Below are 8,560 nucleotides of genomic sequence, written 5' to 3' on the forward strand. Positions count from 1 at the left end.
AAGAAGAAATGGTGGTGGTGCGGTGGTGCAGGGTGGCAGGACGACAGGGCATTATCATCATAAAATTCAAACAACATGCACTTTGAACAATAATCAACAAGTTCAGCACAAACAATATTCTAAATTCAAATTTTAGCAACAACAATATTCCACAACAAATTTCACACAAAAAATCCAAAATTTCACAAAAAATCCAATTCACATAAGAACGGTGCGGTGCGGCAGGACGACAAGGCGGCAGAGCGGCGAAGAAGAAGAAAAAGAAAACGAAGAAGAAGAAGCTGGTGGTGGGGTGCAGTACGGCAGGCGGCAGGACGGCAGGGTGGCAGAGCGGCGGTACGTAGTGCGGCAGTGCGGCGGTAAGAAGAAGAAGAAGAAGAAGAAGCAGCGGGCGGCGGCGGGCGGCGGTGTGGTGGCATGGCGTCCCCCTTCTTTCTTTCTCTCTTCTCTGTATCCCTTTCTTTCTTTTTTTATTTTATATTTATTTTATATTTGTTTTATTTTAAAATTATTTTAATGAGGGAGTAAATTGGTAATAAAAAAATAAAATTGGTAAAAAAGACGATTTTAAAACAAACTGAAATCTTGGAGACCATTTTATAGCGAAAAAAGGACAGAGGACGAAATAAATTTTTGGCATCTACGCTAAGGACCAAAATCATACTTATTTCTTAAAAAAAACAATGATAAATGACAAATAAATATTATTTTGTGTCAGTATTTGATTATTTGGTATTGATAAGTAATAGTTTGTATTTATATTTGTAGATATTTATACATAAAAATATATAATTTGCACTATATTTATTAGAATTTGTACATATAAGTCATTATAATTTATATCCATAATTTTTTAAAATTTGTACACATAAATTAATAAAATTTATTTGTCAAAGATATCTTTATTATTTGTGTTGATCAAATATAATTAAATTATTAACTGTTGGTCTCCTAGAGTTTCTGTTAAAAGAAATGACGTACACGTAAATAATGTTGTATAAGGGAAAAGACATTAATTATTTTTTGGGTTAACTACCAAAAATGCCCCCGAATTATTCAAACGCTGACAGAAATGCACCCGAATTTTACTATCGACAAAAATACTTTTAAATAATTTAAAAACATAACAACAATACCCAACAATAAATATATATTTTTAAAAAATGTCTTAGAGAATGAATTTTGATGTGATTTTTTACAAGAATAATTAAAAATATGAGATATTATTATTCTTAAAATTTGATAATTTTTTTCTAAGTATATATTTTTTTGTGATTTTTTAAAAGTATTATTACTTGTTAACAAAAAAATTACAAGAAAAATATATACTCAACGAAAAATAATCAAATTTTAAGGATACTAATATCTCATTTTTTTAATTATGCTTGCAAAAAATTGTATCAAAATTCAATCTCTAATATATTTTTGAGAAATACATATTTCATGTTAGATAATCTTGTAAAAAAACTAACATTAAATATGTATTTTTCAAAAAATACATTAGAGATTGAATTTTGATGCAATTTTTTGCAAGCATAATCAGAAAAATGAGATATTATTATTTTTGTTAAGCATATATTATTTTGTAATTTTTTAAAAGTATTATTGGTTGTTAACAAAAATAATTATAAAAGAATTATATACTTAACAAAAAATTACCAATTTTTATGTATAATAATATATTATTTTTATAATCATTCTTGCAAAAAACTGCATTAAAATTCAATCTCTAAGATATTTTTTGAAAATATATATTTACTGTTGGGTATTGTTGTTGTGTTTTTAAATTATTTGAAGTAATTTTTGTCGATAATAAAATTTGGGTGTATTTTTGTCAGCGTTTGAATAAATCGAGAGCATTTTTTGTAGTTAACCCTTATTTTTTAGTTTATTCATGTAAAAAACCCAAAAAATGGTGATTTGTTCATTTTTTTTTTAGTTAAAAAATTGTCATGCTAAACAGCTTTTTTTTTAATCTCTTATTATTATTCTGACAAAAACACATATTTACCATTACAATTTGACTTAGTTTATTAAGCCGTTAATTGTCCTATTACTCAAAAGTTGAAAAAATAAAAAAGAGTAATACACTAATAAGTTTTCAAATAATTTTTAATTGTACATTTTAATTTTTTATAAATTTTAGTTATTAAATTTTGATAATTGATTTAATAATTAAAATTTATTAAAAGTTTTTTGAAAAATAATAAATTTAATTTTAATACATTGATAATACAAAATATTTTATATAAATATTTAATTGCTTCTAATTTTTAAATAATAATTCATGTAATTACTATAAAAATAATTATTTGGGTTAAGTACGAAAATCGTCTCTAACGTAAGGGGCGAAAATCAAATTCGTCCCGACCTTTTTTTGCCATTAAAATCATCCCGAACGCTCAGAAACACTTTAAAATCATCCTCAAGTGCATTAAAAAAATTTTAATTACAATTTTACCCCTGAACCCTTTGACGCTTCGTGTTTTATTCTCGCGAAAGGGTTTCATTCTCTGAGTAACGTTACACAAGGAAAAATTGATCCTTCACCTTCAATGATGCCCTAACAGAGTGAGGGTTGGCCCGAGAAGTAGCGTCACTGCGTTTGCATTGCGTGAAAAAAAGTGGGAGAGGAGCTCGTTCTCGTGGCAGTCATCTCGAATCAGGTACGTCTGCAGCATTTGTTTCGGTTTTTTTGGAGCTTGAACTTAATAATGTGTCATGGGTATTTGTTGGTTTACAAATGGGAGTTGGGTGTGATTTTTGTTTGTACGTTTTAGGTGATGGGAACCTTTAACCTGACTGTCTACCATGGTGGTAGATTTGGATATGACAATGGTACATTGGAGTATATAGAGGGACAACGGACAGTGATTGAAGATGTTAATATGGATTGCTGGTCTGTTTTTGAGGCATATGTTGAGATGGGATAGTTTGGGTACACAAAGAAAAAGATTTCAGCTTTCTGGTATAAGCACCCAAGTTCTGAATGGTAAGAGAAGGATCTGAAGTTATTTGAAGGAGACAGAGATGCCATTGAGATGTGTAAAATAGCGGAGAAGAGGGGTCATGTTGAGCTTTATGTGGTCCGTAAGGTTGAGGATGCTGAAGAATTTTCCGAAGTAGGATTTCTTGATGTTGGAGGACAAGGTGAACAGGGTCAGGAGGCGGAGAGGGGCAATGCTGAAGAGTTACATAATCAGAATCGGTTGGTGATTTTTTAGGGTGAACAGGGTCAGGAGGTGGAAAGGGACAATGCGGAGAAGGCTAACGAGTGAGATAAATTGAACTCGGAGGAGCAGGTTAAATCAAATAGTGACGATGATAGCGATGATGAGGATTTCATTCCATCTGATGGTGAGGTTGATAGTGCAGATGATGTGATGTTTACAAATAGTGAAGAGGAGTACGATGATGAGAGCGGATTTGATGAAGTAAGAGGTGGGACGGATGGTGATCGGGTTGATAAAGGAAAAGGGGTTACAGGAGGTGATTTCAGTGATGAGGAAGGGTTCAATAGTGATAAAGTGGATGTGGATTATGAAATGTGTGGTGGTTCAGAGAAAGAGGACAGCGAGGATGATGATAACAATGAAGCTAGTCGATATCCGATACATAAAGATGTGAAAGACATGACAAGTTTCAAATGAGAAGCTGGAACTGTATATGCTTCAAGGGAGGAATTCAAGGACACTGTAACAGCTTATGCAGTGCAAACAAGAAGGGGACTAAGGTATGCCAAGCTTGACTTGGTTAGAGTGAGGGCTCTTTGTCAAGAGGGTTGTCCGTTTTGGTTACACGCAGCAAAAATGAGCGAGGAAGAGACTTGGTAGCTTAGGTCAATGAACCTTAAGCATACTTGTGACCAGTCACATATGGTTGGAATACTGCATACTGGTTGGCTGAGTAGAGCATTTAGGAAGAAAGTGGAAGGTAACCTAAAGGTGAAGATAAAGGACCTGGTCAACAAGGCACAGAGGAAATGGAATTTGACATTGACAACATCAATGGCAGCTAGGTCTAGACAAGCTGCATTGGATGAGATTCAGGGAACTTACTAGAAGCAGTACAAGAGGATTGCTGACTACTGCTCAGAGCTGCTACGGGCTAATCCATGGTCATCAGTTACGCTCAAGGTACAGAGGTCCCCTGATTTTGAGGTTGAGGACCAGCACCAGGGCTTAAACAATTATTGCATATTTCAAAGGGGTATATGTGTGTCTAACTGATTGCAAGAAGAGCTTTTTGCAGTGTAGAAAGTTTGTTGGGTTGGATGGGTGTTTTCTAAAGACATCTCAAGGAGGGCAGTTGTTGACACCGATAGGGTGGGATCCTAATGATCAAATGCTTTCAATCACGTATGTTGTTGTGGAGGTAGAGACTAAAGACACCTGGAAGTGGTTTCTTCGGTTGCTAATTGATGATTTTGGAGCTAAGATAATTGGGAAATCAACCTTCATGTCTGATCAGCAGAAGGTAAATGGTTATCCAATCAATTAAAATCTATTTGTTGATAAATTTAATTTCTGGATGTTGAAGCTTTTATCCTTTATTGAAACAATTATTGTTATGTCACATAATTTTACCTGCTCTATTAGGGTCTCCTGCCTGCTTTCGATGAAGTCATCCCAGGAGTAGACCATAGGTTCTGTGTCCGCCATTTTTACAGCAACTTCAGGAAGAAATTTTTTGGACTACACTTGAAGCAACTAATGTGGAGGTGTGCAAAGGCTACACACTGGAAGGAATGGGAGAAAGAGATGCAAATCATCAGGCAGATCAATGTGGAGGCGCATAGACTTCTGAATGCTATTCTTCCAAGGTTTTGGAGCAGGTCCAGGTTTTATTTTCATTTTAAATGTGACACTCTTGTAAACAACACGTGTGAGAGCTATAATGGTGCAATAGTAAAGTATAGGAAGAAGCCTATAGTTACAAATGTTAGAGGACATCAGGGTTTATTTGATGAGTAGATGGGCTGTTAATAGAGAAAGAATTAAAAATTTTAATGGTACAGTTTTACCTCGCATTAGAATAAAGCTAGAGAGGAGAGGTAGATTGGCTGGTGAGTGGAGGCCTTACTGGTCTACTGTACAAACATATGAGGTTGTTAATGGATTGAATAAATTTACTGTTGATCTTTCTGCTCATGAGTGTTCTTGTAGGAAGTGGCAGCTTAGTGGTATTCCCTGCACACATGCCATAAGCTGCATCAATTTTAAGGGCCTTGACATAGATGCATTTGTTGATGACTGCTACAAGAAGCCTGCATATGTCAAGTGCTATGATTCAGTGATCAATTCTCTAAATTGCCCAGATTTGTGGGAGAAGACCAACTTTGATGATGTCATGCCCCCTCCTTATCGAAAGCCTAGCCACAGACCAGTCAAAAAGAGGAAGAGAGGACCAGATAAAGCTCCGGAATCCAGCCAGTCCCACTTGTCTAGGAGGGGACAAATCCAGAGGTGCTCAAACTGTGGTGAATCCAGACACAAGAGGGGAGGATGCAAGAAGCCATCCCTGGATGTAAGTGTGTGTACATCATGTATGTTAGGGTTACAATTTGATTTTTTCATCAACTGCATTCTTTAATGTGTTTCAGGCCCAACAACCTAGGCAAGCTGCTATCAAGAGAACCAAAAGAGGGAGGAAGCCTTCATCTAGCAGACTCATAACCAGTTCTAAGACTTCATCACAACCTGCTATACAATCTGCAAGTGGAGGTAGGAGGAGGTCCACCAGGTCTAAAGCATCATCTCAGCCCCAATCAGCCACCACCTCATCTAAACCCATTTCAACCTATTCCAGGTCCAAGCCTACATCACCCTCAACTAGGCCCAACAGTCTACCAGCAGGTACTCTCCACGGAAGGGCCAAGAGAAAGCCCATCAGAAACACCACACAACAACCACCAGCACCAAAGGAGAAGGGTGCATCCAACTCGAGCCAACCAGCCAGGACTGTCTCCTTCAGTCACAGAATTCCACTTCATGTATCTCCAAGAAAGCTGAGACTCATGGCAAAACTTCCACCAAGACTTTGGGGAAAACTTTAGACTATTGTAAAAATTTGAGTTTTGTGCTGTTATTAATGTACTGTTGACTTGAGTAGACACAATGTTTGTGACATTGTTTTTGGTTTGTTTGAAACTTACACAACATGGTTTATGATTCATCTTTCTTGGTGAGCAACAGAGTTGCTCTAGGTTTCTGGATGTCCTAGGTATCTAGCTTTTGTTGTTGTTTTCCTAAGCCTAAAGACTATATTTTGTTCTGTGTCCATGTAATGGAATTGATGATGACTGAAGTTTCCACCTTTTGGTGTTATTTTTCTATGCTTATTAATGAATTACACATAGTTGTGTTCTGCCTAATATTATTCTGGTTCTGTTTAATGAATTTCCATCTTTTAGTTGATATGCTGTAAAGTTGATTAACACAACTCTTCATTCACAATTTCCAGGCTAACAGATAAATTTTCCTTTCCAATTAATTGTCAAATTACAAGGACAGCATCTCACTCACATAATTAATCACCAAAACCCTAAACCAAACCCACATGTTCACTCAAGACCCAGTACAACTCAATTTACAAAACTCAGACACACTCAAACAAATCCAAACTGAACCCTAAATTCTCCCCTAATTTCATCAACCATACTTCAACGGCATCACACATCCTATCCTCTGCCTCTGATTGAACCAAATTTGCGACCAGAAGCAAAACAACCCATCCAACCGTCCCCAGCACTGCAGCAACCTTGAACTTCCACTCAATGTCCATCAATTTTGCTTTCAGGGCCGCAACTTTCCTCTTCATCCTTGCAACATGAGGATCCTCATTCTCTGCTTCTAGGTCTGTCCATCGGAAGAAATCACACTCCTCTTTGATCTGCAGCAATCCACCAGAGTCAGTGCCCAAAACAAACAATACATTGCCATCACCCACCTACAAAAACTTAAAACACTAATCTTATAGTAGACACACTCCCAAAATCGTCGCCCAGGGTTGTTCCTCATTCCCGAAATTCTAAGTACGGGTCTCTCTCCATGTCCACACAGAAGCTCCCTCTTTTGTGTAGACGACCGACTCCGACACGAACGTGAGCTCTCGGCAGCCATAGCTCCACTCACCTTCGCAAGTCCTAGCTCCTGCTCTGCTTCGTTAGTTAGGGATGAGTGCTCTGATTTAATCCCAACCCTCCCCAAACCAATAATTTATAAAAATAAATAAATAAATAAATAAATTAACTTTATTCATTAAAAGCTCAAACAGATAGTAACAGCTAAAAGGACAAAAGTGTCCAAAAATTTTGTTTTAAGGAGGGGAGGATGATTTTAAAGTGTTTTTGAGCGTTCGGGATGATTTTAATAACAAAAAAAGTCGGGGACGAATTTGATTTTTGCCCCAGACCTTAGGGATGATTTTCGTACTTAACCCTAATTATTTTTACTAATTTTTTTTAAAGTTAAAAGTGAGACTCGAATATGAGATTTTTATTTGAGAAATGAGAGATTATACTATTTGAATTATAACTCATTGACAATTATTTTTACTAACTTAGTCTTACTTAATTAAGTGTACATATAAAACTGTAATTATACTGATATTTATGAAAAAGAATTTTTCTAGAGAACTAATTTGGAATATAATCAATTAGTTAAAAAATATGCTAGTTGTATATAAAATTAAAACAATTTCTCACTACTCCTATTTTCTGAAACGATTTTGTTAGGTAGACGGCTTTTTTAAACAATGTAAATAATGGACTCTATAATTGATCTAAAAAAGTAAAAAAATACTCCACCTCTAAATTACGACTAAATCCTCATTTTGGTTCTTAAAATTTAAAATTACCTATACTGGTCTTTCAGATTCAAGTTTAGGCACCAATGTGGTCCCTCGACTCTTTCCGGTAATGACGAGGCAAACAGAGTGCTCAGAATGGCCACGTTGGATGATCGGGTAAACGACGTCGTTTATCCTTGGCACCCAAACAAGTTAGAAATATCGTCGTTTTGTATATAAAGGGGGAAGAAACGATTGAGACCCAAAATAAAGTATTCGTCTTCTTTTCTACCTCTACTATTCTTCATTTCTAACTTATTTGGACACCAAAGATAAACGATGTCATTTACTCATCATCCAGCGTGGCAGGGAAGGTGCAATCTCAGCACTTCGTTTGCCTAGTCATCGTCGGAAAGAATTGAGGGACCATATTGGTGTCCGGACTAGAATCTGGAGGACCAATATAGGTAATTTTGAATTTTAAAAACCAAAATGAGTAATCACGTCAGGGACCAAAACGGGGATTTAGTCCTAAATTACCTTCTAAACCTTAACATTAGGATAACTATCTGTACACATCCAGTGAATTGAACATCCAGCCATTGTTAACTATTCGTGAGTAAATCGAATCAAAAGAAATAACCATCTAATTAAAAATAATGAATATAATCATCTACATATCTATTAAATTAAATATCTAACATATTTATTGTTCAGATTGTTTAGTATTCTTATTGTCTACTTATACTTTTCATGTATGAAAATTATATTC

The sequence above is a fragment of the Arachis hypogaea genome, chromosome 10 (assembly GCF_003086295.3).
Source record: "Arachis hypogaea cultivar Tifrunner chromosome 10, arahy.Tifrunner.gnm2.J5K5, whole genome shotgun sequence".
NCBI classification, from domain to species: Eukaryota; Viridiplantae; Streptophyta; class Magnoliopsida; order Fabales; family Fabaceae; genus Arachis; species Arachis hypogaea.